Below are 13,382 nucleotides of genomic sequence, written 5' to 3' on the forward strand. Positions count from 1 at the left end.
GTTTTTACGATATAGACATACACCCACTCAGAAAATCACTACAGCTACAAAGCCAGCCACCAGGCAGTCATTCTATCAACTCTTGGTCACTTCTGGCCTGGAAATGACTTGAAAGATGCTCTAGAGGTGGAAGGTTCTGAAACAACACACTGTCAGTCCCCTGAACATTGGACTTCTTTGCAGTTTACTCTGTTCAGAGTCAATTACTTTTTTATTAGACTAGACTGTTGTTTGTTTTTTTTTTTTCACTTTTTTTTTTTGTATGTTCTTGTAATAAGGTAAAAATTCTGTTTTGTTGAAATCAGCAATAAAAATTCAAAGCAAAAAATACTGAAGACATCTATTCTTTAGACAAGAGACTGAGAGTTAGGCTAAATTAATATGCACTGTGAAGCAATGCCAGACAAATTGCTGTACACAAGCTACCTTGTAGACAATTGCCTTTGGTATGTCTAATGTGCGTGGCAGTCTTTAGTGCAGTTACATCCAGGAACAGTTGGCCATGTGCATTCACTGGGCATCTTGGGTATGGCTGTGACACTTGTTCTCCAAGGAATTGTTCTGCTAGTCTCAAAATAATTTCAGCAAACCTTAATATACCTCTTTATACTTTTGCTTCTAAAATTCCCATGAAACCATTGCAAAGCAAACATGCAATGAAAGACTGTATTTAGAAATCATCTGTTTGTGTCAGACTTTCTCAGCTTGATCTGCTCCAACTAACAATAATGTAAATCACAAGCCTTCCACTGGTACACCTGAAGTTGTAGGCAAAAGCCACTGCCCCAAAATAGAAAGGGATTAGGCTGGATGGATGTTTTTGTTGTCAAAGGCATTAAAAATGTTATTCATTTCAGCCTGAACTCACCAGACTTCTTCCTGAGCTGCCCTTCTCTTCACTGCAAGAGTGAAGTACGTCGGGTTTGCTTTGCTGCTGTTCTCATGGCAAGAGAGGATCACTTCAGTCTGCGTCCTGCAAGCAGACAGCTCTGCTGCAGACATCTCCACCACCACTACCACCCTCTGGTCCTTCCCTTCCACATCCCATGGCCCATTCCCAGGGAAGTGTGGGCTTCAGATCCCCTCCTGGACTGGGGATGTTCTGTGTTATGGCAGGATTTTTCACCACTGGTGGAATTCAGCGGTGACATAAACCCTCCAACACTGGGAATGCAAAACCAGCCCTGTCTCTCCCGTAGGTTATAGCCAGCATGACATGGGACATGAAGCCCACAGGGGCTGCAGGAAGGCTGGATGGCCCGGGGGGAGTGGGGATTGTGCCATGATGGCTGTAGCTGCCTGTGAACCCAGCAAGGAGCAGCCCGGTCTCCTTGTGCCGTCTGTGTTACATAAGCATTCTGTACATTGGGATTTAATCTGGGCATTCAGAGCTGCCTGCAGGAGCTGGCGGCCCTGGGTCTGTTCACCCATCTCCTGTGTGTGTTCTTCATCGCAAATGTGCATTTGCTGCAGCACGTTTTCAAGGAGAATTGAGGAAAAGTAAAAGCTATGCATGTTAGTATTCCTCTTTAATTTAATATCAGATTACAAGGTGGAAATTAAAATGATTTTTCTGTCACAGTTATCTCTCTCCACTTGGCAAAGATCGATTTCCTTCTTCCCTACTGCTTACTAATAAGACATCTGAAAACTAAGATGGTTTTTATGTTTACTTCCTTGTTTAAATCAGCTTTCTCAACTAAGGACAGCTTTGGCAATATATCTGCTTTTTAACTTGTGATTTCTGCGTTGGCTCAGACTCCGCCAGTGACAGAACATCAGACGCGGAGAGGCTATATATTTTTAATTACCCAGGGATGCCCTTGTGTATAAGTACATGCAAATTAAGGAAGTACAATTCAAAACCTGTTCACAACAGATTGCACATGTTACACAAGCAGTCACATTTTGGGCACCGGAATGATGGTGGTGCACTGCTTTGCTTCTCCTGCTGACAAGCACCAAGGCACCAGACACGGCTCGGCACAGCATCGTGCCACTGCTGCTGCGGCGTCTGACGCTGCCAGGTCTGGTACCACACTCCAAGAGCTGACAGGCAGAGGGATGCTGATGGCAACGTTTGAGTACTGAGAGTGAGAACTACTAGTCTAGATGGAATGACATCTTCCCACAAAGGAAACGCTAATGCCCAGGAAAACCCGTTTCTAAAAAGGAAATACTAATGTCCAGGAAGAGGATTGGAAAAAAACACAACATTTCTGGTGTCTCAAAAAACCTGACATGTGCACCCAACCAGAGCCTAGCAATCCCTGCACACGGTGAGGACACACTAACGAGCAAAATTGTTGTCTGGAGTCAGAGCTGTGCTTTGTGAACTTGCTACTTGTGCCCTGCTAGCACTACAGCTCCGGCCAAGATGTAATTGCTTCAAAAGACAAAAAATGTTCAGTGAAAACCTCATGGTCTGAGGTGACCATACCCAAAGGAGCAGAAAGGAAATATGGCCATCTGCATATTGCAGATGAGGAACTGAAACACAGAAAAGCTGAGGGCCGAGGCACTCGAGGGAGAGGCAGCACGGTGGTGCTGCTACAGAGCTGACCATTCCTCCTGCATGACAAAGCTGAGCTTTTTCAGAAAGCTGAGTAATGTATTCTGCAACACATTCTCCTGGGATATTATCCCACACCTTTTGGACATTTCACCACGTCAGATGTCTCCTTATTTAACCTCCTAGCGCTTCTCTTTCATGTTTTCTTGATAATGACCCTTCTTAAATCCCCATGCTCAGCATTAGTAAGGATTTTTTCTCTAGGGTGTTACACCTGGAAGACCTATATAGCATCATCTTACCTTCTTCCTCTCACACTTGATTATCCTTTGTTTATCCAGTTTTTGTGCACTGAAGTTTTAATCTTTCCTTCTCCATCTTGACAAAGTTGCTCTTAGTTTCCTCAGTGGGGTGATGTCTTAAGGTTTATTTCAGCCCTATCTCAAACGGTCCCAGGGTTTTCTTCTTGTTCGTTTGGTACTGAAACCGAGACGTACTGAGACTGAGATCCAGAACCGAGATCTCCAGCAAGCCCCTTCCGTGAAGTCCGGGTCCCACCCGAGGGTGCCCGCTGTGCGGGTGCTGCTGGCCGTGCGGGCACCTCTGGCTGTCCAAAAGCCGGGGGCGAGAGGGAGGCAGCTCCGCAGGTGCTGTCAGGAGGAGCAGAGCCGGCATTTCGTCCCGCACCCATCCTCCTGCCCTGCCCCGTGGTACCTTTGGGTGCCCGCACCGGGGGCCGCGGGGCCACGCTGCGCATCTCGGGGAGGGCGTGCGACCCGTCCCGACCTGCGGGGATAAAAGGAAAAAAAAAAAAAAAAAAAAAAAGAAACAAACAGCCTTTTAGTTTAATTTAGGGTCCGTGCGGGCTGTCCTCCCCCAGGGGACCCGCGGCCGGACACCCCGCTCCTCCGCACCGCCCCGCGACCCCCGCGGCGTTGGGGGGCGGGCGAGGAGGAGGAGGAGGAGGAGGAGGAAGAGGAGGGAGGTGGGGGCGAGCTGCGGCGAAGGGAGGGAAAACCCGCGCTGGGCTGCACGCCGCCCGGCGCCGCGCCGCTCTCCGCCCGCGGATGGCTGCCGTCGGGGGTCCCGCAGGGCAGGCGGCCCCCACGGGCAGCCCCCGGCAGTAACTTCGCCCCCCGCGGCCGGCCCCGCGCCGCCCCGGGGCGGGCTCGGAGGCGCGGCGGGGCCGCGGGCCCATGGCCGGGCGCCCCGCGGCGCTGAGCTGCGGCTGCGGCTGCGGGAGCGGCTGCGGGAGCCGGAGCGGGGGCGCCCGGCTCCGTCCCGCCCGCCGCGGAGCCGCCCGAGCAGCGCCGCGGGGGCGCTGAGGGAGGGAGGCCGGCGGGGGGGGAGGCAGCGAGGCCGCCCCCCGGTGCACCCCCGGCGGGTCGCTGGCGGCGGAGGGGCCGCGGGATCCGTCCGCGCTCGCTGCCCCCGTGCAGAGCCCGAAGCAGCCTCGCCGCCTCCTCCTCCTCCTCCTCCTTCTCCTCATCCTCGTCCTCCTCCTCTTCCTCCACCGCGGCGGCGGCGGCGGCCCGCGGGTGACATGCAGTCCCTCATCTCTCCGGTGACCAAGGCTATCCTGGTGGCTTTGTTCATCTTCGCCATCCTGCTGATCCTCTACGTGATCCTGTGGTACATCTGCCGCGATGTGGATTGCGACCACGGCATCTGAGCGGCGGCGCGGGGACAGGGCTTAGGAGACGGATTCACCCCGCAGGGGCAGGCGGCGGGAGCCGCCGCCGGAGCGAAGGGAAGGAGGAAAAGGAAGAAGGAAAATAAAAATAATAAAAAAAGAAAAAAAAAATAATAAACGGACCGAACCGAGCCGCCGCCAGAGCACGGAGGACGACTGCGACCGAGCAGCCAGCCTGAGCCTGACCTTCAGAGAGCAGCGTGACCCGGTGAGTCCCCGCCGGACGGGCACCGCGGGGGCTGCCCCCACCGGCCCCGCGCCCCCCGGAGCCCCCCGAGCCCCCCGCGCCGCCGGCCGGGGCACAGCCGTACGCTCACTCACACACTTACACGCTCACACACGCGTGTGCCCGCGGGGAGAGGTGGCAACGCGCGGGAGGCGCCGCCGGGGCCGGGTGCGGAGCGGGTGCGGAGCTGCGGGGAGCCCCGCAGCGCGGTGCGGGCGCTGGCGGCACCGCCGGGCAGGGCTGCGGGGGGAGCCCCTGCGGAGCGGGGTGAGCATCTCCTTCGTGAGGGGCTGCGGGGGGAGCCCCGCACACAAGGTGCTGGGAAGCCCGCAGTGCACCGCACGTACGTGCCGGGACAGCCCGGGGAGCGCGCCCTGCCCAGCTGCGTTCCCGCCTGGGAGCATCCGCCGTGGGAGGCTCTGCCTGCACCGTTAGGTGCTATTTGCTAAAGCTGAGAGGCACTAACACCTTGTGTTTAAAGTGAAAAGCCCTGTCGAAAGAGAAGTGGTCCCAAACCCCCCCGGCTGTGCACACTCCTTCCCTTGGCAAGACAGCAGCCGGGAATCCCGGCAAACTCTCGGGCACGCACCGACCCTCCGGGGGGGTCTTCTGGCTCCGCAGGGTGCGGGCCTGGGTACGCAGAGGGGATCGATGGAAAATCATGTTTGGTTTTAAGGGAGGGAGAACCAAAGCAAGTGTGAAGTGTAATTGCGTGATTCGAGGCGGTTTGACATTGAGTGCGTGCAACTGGATGCTCCCCTTTGCAACAGGGCTCTGTGTCTGAAAGGATGCTGCCTGCAAGAAGGCTCCTTTCCCATCTGGGGCCATGCTTTGGCTCAGATTGTATTTCGAAGGGCTCTTGACCTGATTGTGGATCGAACCTGGCATTGCCATTCATGCATCCACTGATGTGTCTGTCTATGGCAGTGGTGACAGCAGTGCTCCCATGCCCCGTGACCCCAGTAGATGTGTTGGCATCTCCTCGGCACACCCCGAGCTGCCTGTTTCTCAACAGCTCCAAGTGGCCGGGGATGGAGGGAGGAGAAGGGGACGGCTCTTAGGGTCATTAAAGCCCTTATTATGCACCTGATTATGTGGAAATAAGCAAACCCCCAAGTCCTCTCCTTCATTTGTGGTTTCACTAGTCAGTAAACTTGTTTGTACCTAAGTTGCAAAAACCTCTTCACACTGGGACGTGTCAGGTCGCATCACATGCTCCCTTCCAGGCAGCAGCAGTGCACACCTTCTGCCCGTATCCCAGCTGGCAGGCAACGGCGTGCCGTGCAGGTGCAGAGGCTTTGCCCGGTAGCATTAATTATCATACAGAAAACCAGTGGTTAAAGCTGTTATGTATAAAGCTGGGTGGAACGTGGCAAATTAAAAGGATTTTCCAGAAACTAAATATCAACAGATATGCATGTGTGTGAATAAACGTCTCACGTGTTGATACGACCAAACATATTTTATAACACCTGTCTTAACTGACATAAAGCAGCTTCCTATTTGCTGAGACTGTGAAACAGTCCATTTGGTTACCGTCGGACCATTAGTGGTTCCAGCTGGCTCATTATTACATTGAGCATATAGTTTCTAGGAGACAAGATACAGAAAATATTTTTTTTAACAGCTTTTATTCTAAATAAGGTGAATTTATATGTGCTTATATATAAATATGTACATACAGATTTGTATAAACACTAATGGGTATTTTCCAGCTTAGCACAACTGAAAAATGAGTGGAATAATAGCGATATCATAATTTGATTTATAGTTGAAGTCACAGACTCATTGGCTATGGGTGTTCACTATTGTATATTAACAAATGCCAACTCCTAGAAATGTGGAAAAAAAAACACCTTTCTATTGCTGTGATGCCTGGTATAAGAAGATGAAATCCTGGTCTTTCTGAGGTTGGTGTGGAATTTTGCGGTCAGTTTCAGTGGAGTCAGAAAAATATTGGCAGGTTTGAATTTGAAACAGCAGGAAGTTTTGAAGTTGAGAGAGCTATTAAACAATAAACAAGGTCAAATTGGTTACAGTGGAATGCCTAAAAAAATTATTTATATATTTATTTACTTGCTCTGAGGTTTGGTCACAGTTTTAGTTCTATAGTTTTGTTAGGTGTTTCTGCCCCAGCTCAACAATTTTACCCAGGCTGCTCTCTCCTAATGTGTTCTAGTGCTTCAAAGGCAGTATCTGAAATATCATCAGCTACTGAGATACGGAATACAATAGCACCAAGTAGACATGGATCACCTGGAGGTGTTACTCGTTATAATATGGGATGTAACATCATGAATAGTACCTTTGTTCAAGGCAAAGACAACTTGTTATCATGTTCCTATCTGACCCAAGAGAAATCTTTACCATATTACAGAAATAGGCGATGTCATAGGCTGAACAAGTGTTATTATTCCAAAAGCAATTTAGTAGGCTATTCAAGCATTGTGTAAAAGGATATTTAAAAGCTTTGCCTCTTTGCATGAAAAACACTGTGAAAAAGTTACCACTGCTTCATCTGCAGAAGCGTCATGAATTTTACAGATTAATGCTTACTGTGAGGCAGTAAGCTACAACATGGTCTCAGGAACCAAAATGCCCTGTCACGTCTGACGCAAACATTCAGCATGTTTCTGGATAAGCCATGCTTTACTCAATCCCTAGTCAGGCAAATTCCCTGAATATTTTCTGAAAGCTGCACATGAGCATGTCTGGACATCGAACATCTCAGATTTCCTTATTTTCTACTTCCTTCCCCGTAAGATGGGTCAATTAGGGCCAGCGTCTTCATGACATGCCTTCTTTTGTGTGTTACACCATTTCCCTGAAAGTGGCTTGAACTGTGCACTGAAGATTGTTCCAATCTGAGAGACTCTCCTCAGAGAGAAACGACGGTCCAAAGCTGAAGACGACCAGCATCACGTCATCAAGACGTCCTCCTGTCACACGAGCTGAGCGATTTCCCCTCCAGCTGAGCATGAAGTAGAGGAACATCAGGCTGCTGTCACTCAAGACATGTTGACCTGCCCCACAGGGCTCCAGCCCCATTTACCGGAGGGCTTGGGGAAGGAGTGATCATCGAAGGGCCCTGCGGCCTTCAGATCTGTGACCCTGCTGCGACGAGCACTCGGTATGATTTGTGTGTTTACCAACACCTTGAGGGTGGGGTTGCAGGGATTAATTGTGCCATGATTATAATAGCTGAAACTAGATGGGACATGACAAATTCTGGGGCCATGGCAGGGAATACAGTGTCAGTGTAAGAAGTGTATTAATCGTTAGAAGGCTGTATCATTTCTTCTTTTGTTGCTATATTGGTGGTCTTGCATTGATAATGTTAATGACAGTCCTGGTGTGGTTACAGGGATTTCTAAAGTACCAAAATGTTTGCCCTTCACCCAAAGATCAGCGTCCATATACTGGAATTACCCATCAGTCACATACCATTAGGCACTTGTCTGCTGCCTCCCTCCCGCGGGGCACTGCTTCAGGGGCACAATCTGAAGCTAAAATGTACGGAGAACTTACACTGCCATTGCTCAACAGATGACTTTTTTCCCCCCATTCTTCTCTGTGGCATGAGGGTTTTCTGCTTTTTCCTCTAAGCTGTAATCTTCTGAACTGTGACTATTTAGTGCATAACGCAGTTTGTAGACAAACTGCGAATTGATTTTCCTGAAGTGGGCTGACAAAATGATGAGTGTATTGGAAAGCAGCGCACACTTGGTTATTTGTTGTTCTACATTAAGCTAGGTTTTTCAAGTAAATGTCCTTTAAAATAGCCTTTTTCATTTTAGTGTGCTGCATTTAATGTGCATGCTTAATATGGTTCATATGGTTCAGTTGCACAGCGGTATCTGCTCTTGTTACAGGCACTCCGGTAGCTTTCAAAATTTTATCCAAATGAGGAAATTTGAGCTTCAGCTTGGAGGGGCTCATAACATTGGCTGCTGCTGAGAATTATGTCCTTATTTTGAATGCTCTGAGGTACTACTTTTGAATACTAAAGATTCCTCATGGCATTTTACCGAGTCACCCCATCCTTAAATCATATCTAAAGGATACCAACAAGGTGACTTTCAGAGTTTCTTTGTAGAACACACTATGAGAAAAGGATGCAAAAAAAAAATTGATTGCGACTGATTAAGAAAGAGACGGGAACTGGAAAATAAGGAATGCTGCATCAAGTTGGGAGAGGAGAGACTGCAGAGCATTTCAATTTTAGGAAGTGCATCTGACATGGAGTAAAATGCTAAGCTCACAGGACTAAAATTGCCACTTTTCTTTACAGAAAGTGTATATATGCATATATATACATTTATATGTGTACTTTACGTACACATTCACATATGCAATCTATGTGATTGAATTAGAAATATACATCTCTAGAACAAACTGAGAATTTGTTTTATTTTATTCCTTCAGCCTTGAAATTTGGCTCTCTTGTAGCCTAATACAGATTTGCTTTAAAACCAGATAGTGTTGCAGATGCTTTCTTGAGGACTTTGGGATCAAACATGAGTGCACTGATATTATAAATGAATCATTTTTATATAGAAAATGCAAGCACTCTATTCACTTTGAAAAAAAAAAAAAAAAAAGAGTCTAGGCTTTATGGGTTAGAAGAAATACATTAATAACAAATAGATTTTATGTCTCATTTTTTCCACCGACCTCCAAGAGACAAAGTCCTCACGTACTAGGGAAAAAGTCTATTAGGTAATTAACCTCTTATGACCAAAAATATATATGAGAAAAGAACATCTCAGAGAGATGGCAGCAGAATTGTGATTTTTTGGCTAAACACAGTACTACCCAACACCTTCTTACAAAAGTACAACTTTTACTTGTTGTACACATTTTGTACTTAGGTTTTTAGGAGCAAGGGAGGAAAGAAACCCCCTGAAGTTAGTAGTGTTGAGAAAAAAAAAAGTTATGCACAATGAAACCTGCTGATTATGATGCTTTCTGGGAGTGCTATTGTATAAAGCCTGCCTGAGAGAATGTTTGCTTTTGAGTGGAACAAGGAAATAGGTGTATTAAAGGCAGGGGAACAAAGCCTTCTGTACGAATAGCCTCTTCTATGTTTATTGCATGTTGGAATAAGCCTGGACAGGTGAATAAAAATTTATTTGGTATTCAGTATCCATTTCAGTGGTAATTTGCATCTGCTGTGAACACTCTTGGGTGCTCAAATCAAAATGGACACTATACCTACAGCGGTAATTAAGCAAGGTCCTCATTAAGTGTGGTCTGTGGTCTTCATTCAAAATACACATGTATGAAGTTGCTTGCCAGTTAGTTACCTTGTAAAATGTTTTTTATACAGCTCTTTCAATTGTTCTTCTGAAGATAACATATTACCAGCATGATCATTCTGAGATACATATATGTAACTGGAATGAAAAACTAAGTTTACGCTCAACCTCTATTCTAATGGCTTGCTTTTATTTTATACTGTTAAACCATTCCAACAAGCTTGATAGGGACTACAACTAAATGGGAGTTTAATGAGGTCTTGGTATCAGGAAAGATAAAAGGAAAACACTGTGAGCACACAGAAGGACGCTCTTAGTTATATGCTTCTAGCAACTGACATAGCCTAATTGAGCTGTGATAAGAGTTAAGACCTAAGGAATATGCATTTATTCATTGACACAGTGAAGCTGAAAGGTGGCACATTGCTGCTCCTATCAACCTCTGCCCTCAGGCCACTGCATCCTGAGTAATCGCTGTGGTTTAAGGATTATAGTAAGAAAGAGCGTAGGATTTGCAGGAGTTTTGAGCATTTCCGATCTGTCAGTGAGTTGATGTAAAACCTGTGCTGAGCATTTTTACAAGGACATCTCAGAGCATTCCCTGTAAATCCTATGAGACCTCTTAACCTCTTCTAGGGAGCTAACCTATGACCTCAGGGAAGCAAGTGGCAGTAACAACAGTAACAAGATTACCAAGATCTGAAAAGAATATTTCTCCAAGGCTCCTCACGTACCATCCAGAGTATTACAGGTCTGTCATCCACTTTCTACGTACGGAGAAAGGAAGCTGTGGGAGGATGACTTCACATAGAATAGTCTTCAACCCCTTCAACCCTTTGTTTCTCTGTCTCTCCACCTAGAGAAGGTAACAGAGTGCACTTTTCTCCCATTTGCAGATGATACCGAATGGGGGGTACCAGTAAATTCACCTGAGGGGAAAGTTGCCATTCAGGGTGACCTAGACTTCCTGGAGGAGTGGGCCAGCAGGAGCCCCATAAAACTCAGAAAGGTGAAATATTAAGTCCTGCACCAGGGCAGGAAGAGTCTGTGCAACAACAGCAGCTGGGGATGGAAGGGCTGGGGAGCAACTCTGGAGAAAGCCCTGATCTGGTTATGAGCGGTGAGCTGAAGGTGAGACAGTGGTGTGCCCTTCAGTAAAGGTGCCCAGCAACCTCAGGAAGTGTATGAACAGAAGCATAGCTCACAGCTCATAGCTTGAGGGAAGGGATCATCCCCTTCTGTGCAGTACCTGTTAGACTCTATCTACGTACTGCAACCAGTTTAGGGCCCCCAGCCCAGGACAGCCATGGACAAACTGGGGGGGAGCTCAGTAGAGGGCCCCCAGGGCACTGGGGCTGGCGCAGTTGCCCCATGATGAGCAGCTGGGGCAGCAGAGCTGGTTCAGCCTGGAGAACATCCTGTCTTTGGTGGCACCTAGTAGTACCACTGCCTGCCACTGCCTAGCAAGGGCCACCAAGGAGATGGAGTTGGGCTCTTCACAGTGGTGCATGGTGAGAAGATAAAAGACAGTGGTCATAAATGGAAGCAAGGGAGTTTGGAACTGTTTAAAAGGAAAATATTTTTTTTCCCCATGAGTACAGGCAGGCAGGTTACCCACAGAAGCTGTGTGGTCTCCATCCTTGGATGTTTTCAAGACCCCCTGAGCAACATGATCTGAGCAGTAGAGTCAACTAGAGACCTCCTGAGGTCACTTGACCTGTCCTGTGATTATGTGATCCTGTGAACCACATACTCTTGAGAGTCTTCTACTGGAATGAGTAATGGCTGGCTTGTACTGCACTCTCTCCCTTATTTTTTCACACATGTTGGCCGGGTAAAACAAGAAGTCTGAGGCCCAGAACTCCAGCTCGGTCAGACTGGGGGATCCATTCTCAGTAACCCCAGCTATCCTTACATTTTACACCATCCAGCAGATCATAGCTACTAACCTGCTACACAGCATTTCTGGGCTGTGGTGTGTAGCTGTCGCGGTGCACAGTAGCGCATCACTAGTGCAGAATGACAACTGTATTGATACATGCATAGAGAATGAAGCCCTCACAGATAATAGTAGCCTGAAGGTTGAAGACTAAAATCACAATGTACTTATGGTCTGTTTAATTCTTACACCTCTGTGGGGACTCTAGCACATTTCTAGGAACTGGAAATTAATTCAGTTACATTGCTCTGACTATAATATAATCATGCTGGGCATGCTCTTGTGCAATATAATATTTTCTGTAATCTTGTCCAATTACTATCTTTCTGTCCTTCTTCATCATCCGAGAGCATGTTATGGTAACTGTAATGCCCATACAGGTAGGTGGTAAAATAGGATTTTTCAGGTGCCACCTAGCTTGAAGGTGAACCGGTTTGAAGAGAAAAACAATCCCACAGGAACTGTCAGCTTCAACATCGAACCAGCCATCTCATGCCCAGGCTACTTGCAGTTTATATTTAGATACAGAAGGGGGAATACTAACTGGGCAGAAAGCTACTTAATGCAAAAGGCTGTTGTACTTTCTCTCTCTCTCTCTCTCTCTTTTTTTTTTTTTTTTTTTCCCCAGATAAAGAAAGCTTCCTACGTAGTGTTCTGAGTTTTTCTCTTACAGCTGCCTGCTGTATTGAAGCCTGGGCAGACCTGGTGAGGGCAGGGAAGTTCCACAAGACACCAGTGGACCATCTTCAGGACCAGAGAGTGGCTGAGGTTGGCAGGGAGCTCTGGAGCCCAGTCTGCTCCAACCCCCTGCTCCAGCAGGGCCACCCAGAGCAGGGTGCCCAGGATCTCCAGGCAGCTTTGGAAGATTTTTGAGCTTCATTCTGGCATTTCTGTATGCACCAAAGTTTGTTCCAAAATTACAAGAGAAAGCTATCTGGATTTTTTTTTTTTTTCCCGGTGCAAATCCAAAATAAATGAGAGCTGCAGTTTATCTGTTGTCAAAGATTCAAACTTAAATTCTCTCATATTAGCAGAAAAAATGCCTCCCCCCATCTCCTTAAATTCATAGAAAGTGATATTTGTAGACCTCAGTTGATTTTTTAATTTTTTTACTTGAAGATATGTCAAATTATGATGAAAAACATTTTGAGCCATGGGAAAAAATAAAAAAAAAAAAGACTCATATATTTGAATGCATAAACTGATATATTGGAGATCTCTGATTTGACTTTATTTTTTTCTCTCATGTGGCTAACAGGCCTGGAGAGCTTTTAAATTAAGGGTGAAAGAAAAGAAAAAACCTTGCATTTTACGTGAGTTCGTGAAAGCTCTCTGTGTTCTAAAACTAAATTATGTATGAAGCAGCAAGATCCTGTATTGTATATTAAATTCACATGACAATTCCCTTTTAAAAAATTTAAAGGGTACTGAGGTGAATGAACTGGATAAAACATGGTATATCTCATGTATTTATTCAAAAACTTCTATGAACATACTGTCATTAGGAATCAAATGTTTGACTTTTCCTGTCCCAGGAACAAGACATTGATGCTAAATTCATTTAACATGAGTTCATGTGTTGGAGCTGATATGGATTCCAAGGATAAAAGTGTGAAAGTATTATGAAATAGTATTACCATTTCGATCAACCAAGGGTTTCTCGTACTTCTGGCTTTACTAATAAGGTCAGCGGGAAGGTAAGCATGAGAAAGAAGGTTGGAACAGGCTTGGAAGATGTTGGAAATACTGTTGTG

General features: G+C 46.8%; 1 protein-coding gene across 1 annotated transcript in view; it reads left to right on the forward strand.

The window, feature by feature from the left end:
- The first annotated feature begins 4,090 nt into the window (after positions 1 to 4,090).
- Positions 4,091 to 13,382, forward strand: part of DHRSX (dehydrogenase/reductase X-linked) — a 215,173-nt gene continuing 205,881 nt past the window's right edge. The window contains exon 1 of the mRNA XM_032187688.1: positions 4,091 to 4,413. The gene's annotated coding sequence lies outside the window, so the exon portion shown is untranslated. The remainder of the gene's footprint in view (positions 4,414 to 13,382) is intronic.

The sequence above is a fragment of the Aythya fuligula genome, chromosome 1, assembly GCF_009819795.1.
Source record: "Aythya fuligula isolate bAytFul2 chromosome 1, bAytFul2.pri, whole genome shotgun sequence".
Lineage (NCBI taxonomy): Eukaryota > Metazoa > Chordata > Aves > Anseriformes > Anatidae > Aythya > Aythya fuligula.